The 14090-nt window shown below is 37.5% G+C and overlaps 1 protein-coding gene across 9 annotated transcripts in view; it reads left to right on the top strand.

Annotated features, from left to right (window-relative positions):
* Positions 1 to 14090, top strand: part of large2 (LARGE xylosyl- and glucuronyltransferase 2) — a 111945-nt gene that overhangs the window by 38376 nt on the left and 59479 nt on the right. For 3 of the 9 annotated variants that reach the window (XM_084124027.1, XM_084124024.1, XM_084124021.1), the window contains exons 1-2: positions 4136 to 4302; positions 4621 to 4723. The exons of 2 other annotated variants lie outside the window; for them this stretch is intronic. The gene's annotated coding sequence lies outside the window, so the exon portion shown is untranslated. Of the gene's footprint in view, positions 1 to 4135; positions 4303 to 4561; positions 4724 to 14090 lie in introns of those variants that run through there. 4 more of the 9 variants (XM_084124022.1, XM_084124030.1, XM_084124028.1 and 1 more) reach the window with 2 other exon arrangements.

The following is a 14090-nucleotide window of genomic DNA, read 5'->3' as shown; positions in this document are numbered from 1 at the left end:
CTGGCCTCATTAAACAGAGTTTGACGGAGTTCAGGGTTGGACAACCATGTCATGCGGCTGAATCCCGCTGAGCTGGCAGTGTGATGGACCATTCCATGTTTCCCATATTTTGACTCTTAAAAGTATTGCGGGTCTGTGAAAGTAAAACACAGTTGGTGGTAATGGGAGCATGAATAAACTGCAAACACACACATACATGGACTTGCTGGAGAGAGAAACGGAGATGGAAAGTTTCGCCTGAAATCAGACATGTGGGCGTGAGTCATTGCTGTTTTCTGAGGTCTGCTGGCTGCTCGTGATTAGATGGTTCAAGTCGCATTTATGTCAAAGTGTAGCCATGCGACATGCTACTGTGTGTGTCTTGTGTGCTTTAGATTCCCTGCTCTCTCTCTCTCTGTGTGTGTGTGTGAAACTTCTCCCGCTCTACATCATGGGATCCACTCGATCCACAAGCAGCATTAGCGCATCTTCTACTTCAGTTGTTCCAACTTTCATTCCTGTTTGTGCTTTGAGCATGTCTGAGTTGAGTTGAACTTGGCCGCCATCCAGTCCCTGTTTACACACAGGTCATTTATCTGACAGAATGCACCTATAAAAAAAGGAATGAATAGCATGCTGCCTATGGCATATTCAAATCCCGGCAGAGGATCCTGTGTTGGTGTCGGGATTCCTCCGGGTGCTCCAGTTTCCCCTACAATCCATGCAGCAATTAGAGACACTAAATTGCCTGAAGGTGTGAGTGACTGATGTTGGGATAATCTTCAGCATCCCCGTGACCCTACATAGGACAAGCAGTTTGGAAAATATATGATATTTATGACTTTTTTGCAAAGCGCTGACAATGATATGACACTGAATATCTAACCACAAAGGTCTATTCTGTCATTCCATTTTCAATTCTAATTTGTGTCTTTGTGTGTTAATTTTGGTCAGCCGTGGTACATTATTGATAGAGTATGTTCACAGCCTTTGATCTAGGGGGTCATATGTTAAAGATAGCCATTAACAGACTCCCGATGCCACTGGGGACGCATCAAATATTCAGCACTTGTCTGGACATTGGCAGGCATCCTCCCCAGAGGCGTTCGCTTTGTCCAGTAAGGCACAAAGAGAGAGAGATGGAATAAAGAAGGATGGAGGTGGATAGTCCTGAGAGAGACAGAGACAACCTCACACCACCCCCAAGATATAATCAATACCTCCCATCTCGACAAACAGCTGTCAACAAACTGACCACTTTCACAGCTCCGCCAGAGCTCCCCGCATGAGTGAGGCAGGTGCTTCATGGGGGGTTGTGTTGTCTGTATTTGGCCAGAGCTCCTGGTGCTCTTGTGCAACTCTACGATTTCTGGAGCATGAAGTGCTTTGGTGTGATGGTGCATGTCTGTGACGCCCGGCTGAAAATAATGCCTTCTGTCCGCTGGGTGAAAAAGAGCACGGAAAACTGCAAAGAGGACTCGGGCAACAGACTGGAGAGAGGGGATGACCTCTGACCATCAACTGGACTCGCTGAGAAACTCTTAATTTACTGATGCTCTGAGCATGCGTGCAAACACACTCGCGCTCAAAAGCACTGCCAAGCTCCTATCCTCCAGATGCAGTCCTGACAGGCCCATATGGGCAAGAAATCACCGTCACCCTCCCATGTCTACCGCTCACCTTGGATTAGCGCTGCGGATAAGGAAACTTCCAAACTGTACTGAGACATATGCTACTAAAAGTGTGACCATACGTTGATAATGACAGTGACTGAATCGCTGGAGGCCGCCTATTGTTGGTCACTAGAAGGCATTCTTGCTCGACTGTATCCATTTGTATCATCAGGCGCTTGTTCTGCTCGACTTTCTGCATTGGTAGTCATCGCATCACATTGCTGTGCATTTACATAAAGTTGAACAAATTTGTCGCATCACCAACTGTTGCTGTCAGTCATGTCATCTTAAATTGCCAACTCTCGTTGAACTTCAATAACTTTTGGTTGCTTTGTCACGTAAATCACTGTCAGTATGAACGCCCATTGTGAAACAATTTGTGTCACCCATATAAATCACTGTCACACTTCCATGTCTACCGCTAACCTTAGATTAGTGCTGCGGATAAGGAAACTTCATAACAGTAATGAGATATATGCAACTAAAATTGTGTTGTGTGACCATATGTTCAAAATGACAGCGAATGAATCGCTGGAGGCCACCCACTGTTGGTCACTAGTAGGCATTCTTGCTTGACTGATGTATTCATTTATATCATGAGTCGCTAGTTTTGCTCCACTTTTCTGCATTGGTAGTCATCGCAACACGTTGCTGAGCATTTACATACAGTTGAACTTTGTTCAACTTTGTTGAATCGCCAACTGTTGCCATCAGTCATGTCATCTTAAATTCCTAACTCTCGTTGAACTTGACTGACCTTTGGTTTCTTTGTCACGGCAAATCGCTGTCAGTATGAATGCCCATTGTGAAAACAATTTGTATGTCTGCTAACACCTGTACTAAGTGAGATGCATCTAAAAAGTGTGAACTTGCATGCGTTCACACTGACAGCTGGAGGTCGCCAAGTAGCTTACTGTTAGTTGCAGTAGGAGTTCTTCCTTGAGTTCAGTTTCCATGAGGTCAATACAGCTGTTACGCTGTCTGCATTCCCGTTTGTATATGCCATATTGTGCCACTCTGTGTTTACATAAAACTGAACTTTGCTCAACTTTTAGTTGCATTGCCAACCGGCATCTCAGACTCTCACTGAAACTAAATGAGTTTTGGTTGCTTTGACTGCATGTCAGTGTCAGTGTAAATGCCCTTTAAGAAAACAATTTGTGTAATTTATATTTTAATAAATTTATATTCAATTTGAGTTTTTTTTCCAACTATGGGCATTGTGAAACTCTCTTTAAACACACTTTTCACACTCTCACTAGTTTATATAATTTATCTACTATTTATCTACTAATGTTCAGCAGTTTTTGTCTTTTCCAACACATCTCAAATGATATACTCTGTTTTACAGCATTCTTTGGTTAAAATGACATTGATGCAAATTATTTTTATTTTATTTTTATTTTTGTAATAAAAGGACACAATCATTTGCATTTTATGCATTCTAAATACACAATTAAATAATATTTTCACGCTTTTTTGCAGAATTTGAGAAATTACAGCTGAATTGGAAATGACAATAAAACAACTGTACTGTATCAAGCGATTCATTTCTCTTCACCAATAAATCATTGTGACCCTCTAATGTTTAATACCCTATCTTAAATTAGAGTTGTGGAAAAGGAGAGTTCCTAACTGTACACTTAGCAGTATCCAACCATACAGTGAGCAAGATAATGTGAGCTCCGCTTTGTCATTTTAATTCAGCACATTTACATGAAGTTAAACTTAGGCTAATTTTGAGGCTCAGAGGTTGCTCATTAATAGCTCAGAAGACCTAATGAAGTTCTTAGTTATTGTATTATTTTATATATATCAACTTTTATTTCATTGTGAAAACTAAAAAGAGTAAATTATAGACATACAGTAAGAGTATAGAGCTATAAAATGAACACTGATAGCAGTTCAGATTATTTGATAAATGTTCAGATTGAGATCTGTGACTTTTAATTGAATACTTTGGTATCATGGCAAATCTAAGCAGTTTGTTAAGGTCTCTGATGCTCAAGAGGAGACGCGTGACTTTTTCACACAAGTGAGTAGCAAAACAAATATCTACAATCTAATTGCTGTCTTAGAGAATCTGTCGAGACACTTGAAATCATTTGTATTTTTTCCTTCAAATTTTGTTGCATTTTGTTGCATATAGCCAACAGTCAGTGTCCCTCATGTCTTCAGAAATAAACTCTTATTGAAAACAAATGACTCGCATCAACACAAATTATATTTGAACATTTAGTGGAGTATTTGCTGAACCCCCATCTGTACATTTTCAGATCCAGACTTTGGAGTTTTATTGCATCAGTCTGTCCAGTGTAATAGAGTATCCAGTGTATAATGTGTCAGTGTTAGTGCATGAGAGAGGGGGAAGAGGATGGAGGCAGACCTGGAGGCGGAGCCTTCGCTCTGATTGGTTGCAGCAAAAAGGGGCTGTCACAGAGTGGGCCGGATTAGCAGAGGTGGGGGAGGTGCCTCGCTTATTCTGTACCTTTCAGCTGCAGATCAGAGCACAACGGCGAGAGATTAACACTGTTCACAAGCCCTGAGACGTGAGGAAGATGGAAGAGGACCATGAATGCGTTCGTGCAAGGGACAGAAAGCTGATTTAGGGATGCTCAGCACCGGTTTCTTCTTCTAGGAGTGCCTCAGGGTAAGGACTCACTGTCCCTTGTATGTCTCTTTTAGGAGTCTCTCTTATCCTTTGAGGCATGGACTACATATTATTTCAACCTTCCTGGGACTCTTCCCCTAAAATTCCGGAGTGTCTTTTTTCACCCTGTTTCTAAAAGAGTGAGGGATATTTGTGTCACGCACTGATTCTCTCAGACTTGTGAGGCTTCATTCCAGAGGTCCTTCTCTTCCTTTCTCTCTTTCTCTCTGTCTTTGTGATCATGCACTGAAATCATCAGTTCGTACACTGAGGGCACACCTGTCTCTCAAATTCACTCACTTGTGTGGATCTATCCAGAAGTCTGCAGCTGGAATTTTGTGATGGATATTGTGATGGATATTGGGATTGCTGTATACTTCATTTCACGCTGAAGCTGCCGCACAAGACAAGGTGAAAAAGGGTGAGAACTTTTTTTCATCTGTTTCACTTTTGTGTATGATGTTTTGTTTATTAAATATATTATGCCACATATATTAAAAAAAACATTTAACCCTCAATACTGAATAAAATTATATATATATATTTGAAGGTTATATAAAATTATGTATATAGTCTGTATATAATTCATTTGTACAGGCAGTCAGATGTTCTTGGTTTCAGTGAAGCTCAAGATGCTCTTTAGATAATCTCAAATTATTCCCGAGAACAAGATCCTTTACATAAATGTATGTGCCATTAACGTAAAAGAGACAAACCAAATATTAAAACATTCTTATCATTTCCATTTAAACCACTCATTCAAATTGTTTAGACAATATAATTTGCAATACAAAAAAAAAAAACCTAATATTTATTACAGATTATTATTTATTACAGATTAGGCACTGATTTTTTTTACCCCTAAAATGTGAATCCCTTCAGTAGTGAACGTACTGTTACAGATTTATAAACATGACATGCTTTATTTGCACATAAACATTGACTCACCTTGACGCCAGTAGCCGCTGGTTGTCATATTAAAACTTTCTGCCCTTGTGGCCGAGGATGGCCGCTTTTTAACTACTGGCTGTGTGTGTGAGGTGAGGTGTGTGTGTGTGTGTGTGTGTGTGTGTGTACTGCCATGTGATGGGCTAGTCTCTTGATACCGAAAAGGTTACTGCTAATTAAACCACATTTCTCTCCACTGAAGCACAAAATGTGGGACTCCCTGTGATCCTCCCAAGCAGCTGTTATTCTCAAAACACACTCCAGTATCTCTCTCCACTCACACATCTGTATATCAGCGTTTAGCAATCTCACACTCTCAGCTCTCCACAGAGCGCTGTCCCTGTTTCCCTTCACACAAGCTGAGCGATCTTCAATCAGTGTGTGCGAGTGTTTATACACTCAGGGAGGGGTTCACGTTTGTGTGTATGCACTCAAGGGTGAGATTGTGAGAAATTGCGTGTGTGAAACAGGTGTGTATCTCTTCGTTTTGTTAGTGACAATAAGCTTGTGGGACATAAAGTCAATCAGTTCAACCTTTCCCAGCTTATGCACGTCTTTATTTTTCCATCATGATTGTGAAGGTACAATGAGATTTGTATTTTTGGTGCTTCATAAAATTGCTGCAATTACAGTGAATGTAAACATCAAAATAGTCCCTATTTACTTTCTTAATACACATAAAACCACTCTTATTGTGAACGTTTCATCTGTGCACATTATTCCAATGAAAACATGGTTAGTCTTTGTCATTTTTCCTCAAAAAGAAATGATTTAGCTTTTCCGATGAAATCATTTGACCCATGTGAATTGGATAATGTTAACCAATAGCCAAACACATATTTAGTCATCATTTTAGCAAATTCAAATTTGGTCTAGCTCCATTTGTCTTTCAGGAAAAGCAATTCATGTTTGCTTAAAAATGTAGTAAATAATAAACAAATCAAAAGAGGAAAATACATGTAAAACAAATTTAAAAAAATATCTTATAATATATATATATTTTGGCATTCAAATTTAACTTTATTCACTTAAAATACATATTTAAGAGTGTGTAGAAGAGTCAAGGTAAACTAAATATTTTACAGATAATTGGCTTTGGCTTTATGTCAGTGACAAGATTTAAAGTTATAAACTAAATTCTTTTTAATATCATAAATGGGTCTTTACAGGCTACGTGAAAATATACAGCTGCCATCATATTTTAGCACGGGTGTCCTTTGCAAAGAGATCCTCATATTTAGGCGTCCTTGGCATTAAAAAGTCCAGTATACTAAGACAAATGTTACAGCAATGGCAAATAGTAATCTTGTTATATGATAATTAAATCATAATATCGCATTGCCTTGTCCTCGTTTCACATCTCATAAAGTTAATGCCTCGTGTCACTGTTCATATCCATGTCTTAAGTGCCATTCCCTCATTTTCGGAGGTAACTTCATGATATACGAGCAGGAGAATGTAGTGTTAAAGGCTTCCTCTGAGCCGAACCAAAGCTTTACTCTTGTACCTGTAATAGTGCTGACACATTTCTGTTGGTTTTGCAGGACATTTACACTCATTTTATAGCCTGCTGGAACGACGGCAAGCAGTTTACTGACAGTACAGAGCTCAGTCTCGTCACTCATTCTCATGTCTCGTTGTTGTGAACAGGCCCTGTTTGTGATCGTGATGGTGGTCACCAACTGTGTACACACACATGTCTAAAGCTTGGCTTAGGATGATTAGATGCCCACTCTATCCTTCTGAACCACACACACACACGCACACGCACAAGGTCTGACAGATGGCCTTCCTTGAGAGAAAGACAGTGATCCTTTATCACCTTGTCCTGTGTAGTATCAACAGCGTCGTTTGAAGAAATGAAACAGGCTCCCTGATTGCACCAAAAGGGCAGTTTGCTGACAGAATTGCAAGGATAGTGACCCCCAGAGTGATGCCGAAACAGCTTGTTTCTGATTCAAATCACATTTTAGCATTCAGACAGCTCCTTTTCATCCTTCTCTGGTTACTCATCTGTTATTCCTTCATCTTTCTCTCTGTGTCACTCTCAGTAAATGTCATAAATTCAGTGTGCTTCACATTAATGTGGGCTAACTGAATGGTAGATGTTACCGAAAATTCAAGATTAAGGGGTAGGAGTGACCAGAGATGGAGAAAAGGAATGTTTTAACAAAATTAAAAGGAAAAATATAAGAAATTGTATTTTGAATATTTTATGGAAGCAGCAAAATGTTATTATTATTATTTTTTTTAGTCTCGTTTTTCTCATGATCACTAGATAGATAGATAGATAAATAGATAGATAGATAGATAGATAGATAGATAGATAGATAGATAGATAGATAGATAGATAGATAGATAGATAGATAGATAGATAGATAGATAGATAGATAGATCAAGATTTTTTTAGCAACAATTCAAGGTGTCAAGAGAAAAAATATTTGTCAAGATATACTGTATAATATTCTTCATCTTCTTGACAAATAGTTTTTTATCTATCTATCTATCTATCTATCTATCTATCTATCTATCTATCTATCTATCTATCTATCTATCTATCTATCTATCTATCTATCTATCTATCTAATATGAATGAAACATATCTTTGTGACGATACACCGTACATCTTGCACACTTTATGCTCTAGAAGTGACTCATGACTCGTGTAAAGTTGGTTTGACAGAACTGGGGTTGTTTGCATGCTGGTTTTACAGCCTATGGTCACACACACAGTGATTAGCACATCATAAGCTCAGTCTCACAGGTGCACGCAGATATCTGTGACCTCTCAGTCTTAATGGAAAACCTTGCCACAGGTCTCATCGCTAACACTAGAGGCCTCTCTTTGTTGTGAGATGAGTTATGCAATGCAAGACTCCACAATGCTGTTTTTAGCATCAAGGTCAGTTACAGCAAAGGAGCTTTTGATGGTTTGATGGCCGAGTTTTTGGTGCAGTAACGTATAATCCCACACTCACGTCAGCTGAAACATAAAAATAAAGACTAAAGGTGAATATCGTGAATAGTGTTATACAAGACAGCGCTGAGAGAAGAACTGAAGTGACCCTGAAATGAGGATTGGCTTTACCGCCCACATCCTGCTTCAATGCACCCACAGAAATGCACTGAGAGCATTAATGACTGGCGGGTCAGCACCCACGACACACGGCCGCTATTGGCGCACTCCAGAAAAAAACAGTTTTTAATTGATTTTCTTCTTACTCATATAGAAGTAGCAAGAAATAAATGGTCTTGAGACAAATTCTCAGCTTTACGGTCCTCACTTTTGGCATTCATTCATTGGGAAAGTGATGGCTGACAGGAAATTATAGGGGAGGAATGGGGTTAGGCATAATGAAATATTACAGATTCTAACCAGCATACTTGCAGGAGCGCGATATGTTGCTCTCACTGTGTGTTATGTTCTACCAAAGATGTATTGTGACCAAAATTTATGCAAACAAAAAAAATGTAAATGTAAAAATGTAATAAGGTTTTCATTTTTTTTTTTTTTTTTTTTTTTTTTTTTGCCGTTTAGTGCTAAAAGAAAGATTGTGTGTGTACTTGGAAAAAGAAGCACACTTTAGCATACTTTAAAAAAGATTACTTGTTATGGAACTAACACTTTAAAAGAATTTACTTTAATTTGCACTGAATATATTTTTTTCCAAATACTTAATAGCATTAAAATGTATTATAGTTTACTATTACATATAGCTGCACTTTTTGTCCCACTTAAGTAGGACTGAAGGACATTTTTTATGTGCAATTTCATAATTACTTCTATTATCTTTGAAATTTGGCTAAAGTGTTCTGCTGAATGTGCTGGCAAGCATTAACAGTAAACTAAAATATACTTTAACGTAATTTCTTTTGAAACAAATATATTTGTAATTACACATTTGTAATAAGGAAGTTGCAATTTAGAGCATTTAAAATATATTCATTCAAATGTATAATATTAAAATCAAACCAAAATTATAATCAAGTACTGTAGATGTGCTTTAAAATGTTAGACAACACATCAAAATAAGTGTACAAAAGAATATTAAAACTTAAAGATTTAATATGTACTTTAAAACTTTAATTTGACATTATTAGAAAGTGCACTTTTTAAAAGTGTATTTTTAAAGTGTGTACATACTTTTTCAGTGTGTTAAGAAACTTAGCCTTTTATTTCATTGATTTTATATTATCTGCAAGTACAGTATTTTTTGAAAATACACTTTTAAGAAGTCCAAGTGCACATTCTATACAACTAAGCACACTTCTTTTTCTCAAGGATGTTCATATAGTTTGAAGATACGTTCTTGCATTGACAGTGCCATAATTATTTCATTAGATATTTGAGTTTTTGTAAGTCGCACCACTGCACGTGCTGAGACTATGATCGATCTGGGAAAAAGGGTGGAAACGATGTTCAGAATATTCGCCTAAACATTAAATATTTAATCACAAACTACCTTTGTTTCCTCCCTGTACAAGAACGCAACGTCAAGCCTCAACAGAAACCCTGTCAGAACAACATGTCTGACTCGCTTTCATCTAACATTGTCTACAACTCTTCACTGAAGACATTTGTTCGTACATTTGCTCAGGGTGAGGAGACAAACATTATGTTCAACAAAAGCCCTCAGCCCTCAAAAGTCCTCCCTTTTCTCCTTGACCCAGGGTCAGAGAAGGTACTGAGAATGAGAATGATAGGGCCAATGTCAAAAGCCATTGTTTCTTTTTTAATTCAAATCTGGTGTCTCCAAGGCCCTAGAGTAATTTTTGAGGAACCACCAGCATATACATATGTGTGGTTACGACCAGTTGTGATGATCCTTCAGCTAAATCATTCACATTCGTAACCCCCATCTGGCTCTTTTACACATATAAAGGCCCTTTACAATCTCACAATCTTGTGCTGTTGGATTTCAAGTAGGAGGTGGGGAATGTGCCTGATCAGCTGCCGTAGGTGTGAACGGTTTATGGCGTTTGCATTACAGCAGGCTAGCTCTGGTTTTGTGTGTAATTTTCTTACATAACGCTTGTGAAAAAGAAGTACACTTTGGCATACTTTTAAAAAGAGCATTTATATAATAGATAATCCATGGCTAGCTGTGCATTCAACTATTTTAACGGATGACATGGAGGCAAAGAATCTCCGCAAACCAGCATTAAAATCGCTTATTACATGGTCAGTGTGAACTGAATGTAATGTTTTCAGACACTTAATTGCATGTTATTTACAAGTAAATGAAAATGTTTTATAGTTTAAATTTATATTAAATGCAATTATTTGTTGTTGTTTTTTTGTTTTTTTTTGTTTTTTACCCCAGCAGGACTATATGTAATTTTATAATTTGTACGACTGTTTTTGAAATATGATTAAAGTGTTTGCAAAATGAATAAAGTAAATGTACAGAATAACAGTTACAATTGTAATCAAGTACTTTACATGTGCAACTTTAGTATGTTCAACACATCAAAATAAGTGTACTTCTTTGAAGCATATCAAAAGATTATTAAAAAATAATGATTTAAAATGTACTATAAAGTAAAACTTTAAATTTGACATTTTTACAAAGTGCACTTTTTAAAAGTGTTCTTCAGTTTTAAAAAAGCAATAATGAAAGTGTACTCTCTTTAAGTACACGTAAGTAGCCTTTTATTTCAATAATATTATATTATCTGCAATTCATTTTTTGGAAATATATATAAAAAAATTGAAGTACATTACAAGTGCACATTTGATACAATTAAGCACTTATTTTTAATAAGAGAGCGCTTTAGCACAACAATCTGCAGCCTATTCATATTAGCTAGTTTCTGAAGCACATCTACTTCATTAAATGTTTAGCAAGACAAGTGTGTGATGAAGCCCCCCGGGCTCTTTTTCCATTTGGGTACAATCACAGGTCCACAATCAAAATGTCTCATCCCCCACAATGCACCAAATTGCAGCTATATTAAGCCACATTCATTGGTTTTCTCCACATGTGAAGTCAGATGAATGAGAATAGAGAATATGGCTGTCCTGGGGGATGAGGATCGGGGCCCGGTCCCTGCAGTGAGTTCTCAAAGGACACTGGGGAGGTTATCTAAAAACCTCAATGCCCAAATCTCTCTGCACAGAGCGAGCTCCCGAGAGTCTTGGGAAAAAGCAAGCGGAGGGCCTATTGTTAAAGGCCGGTCCACAGTGTGATCTGATATTTGTGTGCTATTGCTTTTCTTTTTATCGCCATTATAGAAGTATGTCGTTATAAACGAACCCTCACAGAATGTCCTTACCGTCAGGTGAAGTCAAGTCAAATTTTTCACAATACACATTGTTTCAAAGCAGCTTTACAGAAATTCATGATGCTAATGTTTATAATATCTTAATATCATCATGCATTATAGTCAAATTAAGCAGATTAGAGTTGGGTGATAATATAGGCCTAGTTTAAATTCTGTGATGATACAAGCAATCAAGCAGTGGAGATATGCTATAGCATATATCGCTCTATACTAGTATACTTTATGTTTGCGGATAAAGATGAACATACTTATATTTCCAACTTTATATAAAGAGCAGCAGTTACATTTTTTGAAGAAATAAAAATTCAGGCAGTTGAGATATGCTATTCAGTATATATTGCCCTACATGAGCATGCTTTATGTATGTGGATAAAGATGGACATACATATTTATATCATGACAACTCTAGCAAGTTAATAGATATGACAATGTTCTTATATTTGATCTTGGTGGAATAGATCTTCTACGCTGCTGCTGCTGATATTGCTGTTGTTGTAGATTATTGCTGCTGTTGCAAAGCCAGTACAAAGACTTGCCACTGCCAATACACACACTGATATGCTGCTGTGAGCATGTAAGACATATTGCTGCTGTACAAATAGCATAATTTCCCATAGCAGATCTACACAGGTGGAGCTGGGGGAGGGGGAGGGTTTCAGAGGAACCTCTCTGAAAGTGTGCGACAAACTGCTATAGTAAACGCTAACCAGCTATTAAAATGTTGAGCAGCAAGCTCTCTGGTTGCAGATGCGATAGGAACCAATCAGCTTGTGCCATGTAGTAAGCATGTGACATGTAATAATGTCATCAGGTTGCGTTAAGGACCCATCCGCCTGCGCCATCTAGAGTTTCATGACATAACTTGATATATATTCACCTTTACATAAAGACCTGGGCAACATTTTGCAACAAAGTAAATCAGGCAGTTGTGGTTTCTTACTGAGTGCATATAAGAGTCTACTATGTATGCGGAAAAAGTCTGATATAATATATATCCGACTTTATAGAGCTGTGCGATAATACAGTTTACATTTTTGCGATTATATAATCACACAGCCGAAATTTGCTATATATTACTTTATGTGAGTATACTCTATGTATGCAGGTAAAGTAGGATGCATATCCAACTTTTAATTTATCGCTGAACAATAATATAGTTACATTTTTCCGACTACATAACAATCAAGCAGTTGAGATTTCTATATAGTACATACTGCTTAACGTGAGTGCACTGAATATATATATATATATACTTAGTACTCTGTTTGATGGACTGTTTGGAATGGCTGGTCTTTTACCCACAATCCCCCATGGTCTTTTGCTTGCCAGCTGAACTCTTTCTCCTCTTCTCCTGCCTGGAGACTGCGTGACGGATCACGCTGGGCCAAATCCTTGGAAGTGTGGGATTTACTGCTGACTAAGGACTCGTTTGACGAGCTGGAAAGAAAACGAGGGGGAAAAGGGAAGATATTGTTAAATATTCTGTAAGGACAGTTGCTTTGCTGCATAAGCGAGAGAGATCCAGGGTGACACAAACATGTGAGGATCTGAGATTTGCTGTCGACCAGCATCACATGTTCACTCAGTCAGTTATAATGGTCATGCAAATATAATATCAGCAAATAAATATAAAAATATCAGTTGCCCTGCTCACGCTGTGCTTGTTTTTCATTGTAATTGTGTTTATGGATGCATTAGCAGCACTTGCCTGTTAATGGAACATTACCTGATAATTCATCTTGTTGTCTTTTCCCCTGAGAGGTGTGATGTGCGTTCAAAGACTTGCTGTTAGTAAAAGCCATGGCACAGGACACTGCTGTATTTATGAACTGCATTCACACATTGTGTAAAAATATTGGATCTAATTTATGAAACAGAACCTCCATGTTTGTCTCCAATGCAATGGAAAAGAGTGTGGCTATTTTTGGAAATGGAATACTAGAGTTGCGTTCACACCATGTTGAAATTACAATTACTGAGAGCTCCGACTTGCACACATGTCTTTAAAACCAGGGTCCCCGCGAGTCCTTAACAATTTTGGGGATGGAAAATCAAGATTTGTGATATATAAATAAATGCGAGCACGGCAAGTTTAAAATCAAAACGCTACTCTACAGGCTTGGTGTTTCAGTGCAGTTGTAATCACTGAATACCACACATTAATGCCAAGCGATTGCTCATAATACTGTTGATGAATTATGACAATGTTTTACTTTATGGTGTTTATATTGTAATATGTTGTGTTGTAAGAGTGCATATTTTATCTCCTTCATCTTTTTGAATGAGCAGCTACAATTGTAAAGCATTGATATTTCAAAATAAGAGTCCTTGTGCATATTGGGCTTATAAAAGTCCTGTATTCTGCATATAAAGTCTTTTTTTTTTCTAGATATTATTGGTATTTTTGTATTTAATTCAATGTAAACTCTTGTGGCTTCTATCAGGAAAGCCCCATTACATGAAAGAAAAGACTAAGAACATAATTTAACATATTCAATATATTGATTTTACTAGTATTGGTACAGTAGTCTTTTTATGCCTTTATTCAAACACAT

Source organism: Abramis brama (genome assembly GCF_963993115.1).
Source record: "Abramis brama genome assembly, chromosome: 9".
Lineage (NCBI taxonomy): Eukaryota > Metazoa > Chordata > Actinopteri > Cypriniformes > Leuciscidae > Abramis > Abramis brama.
The sequence above is the reverse complement of the archived record's forward strand: the minus strand, read 5'-3'. Positions and strand labels throughout refer to the sequence as shown.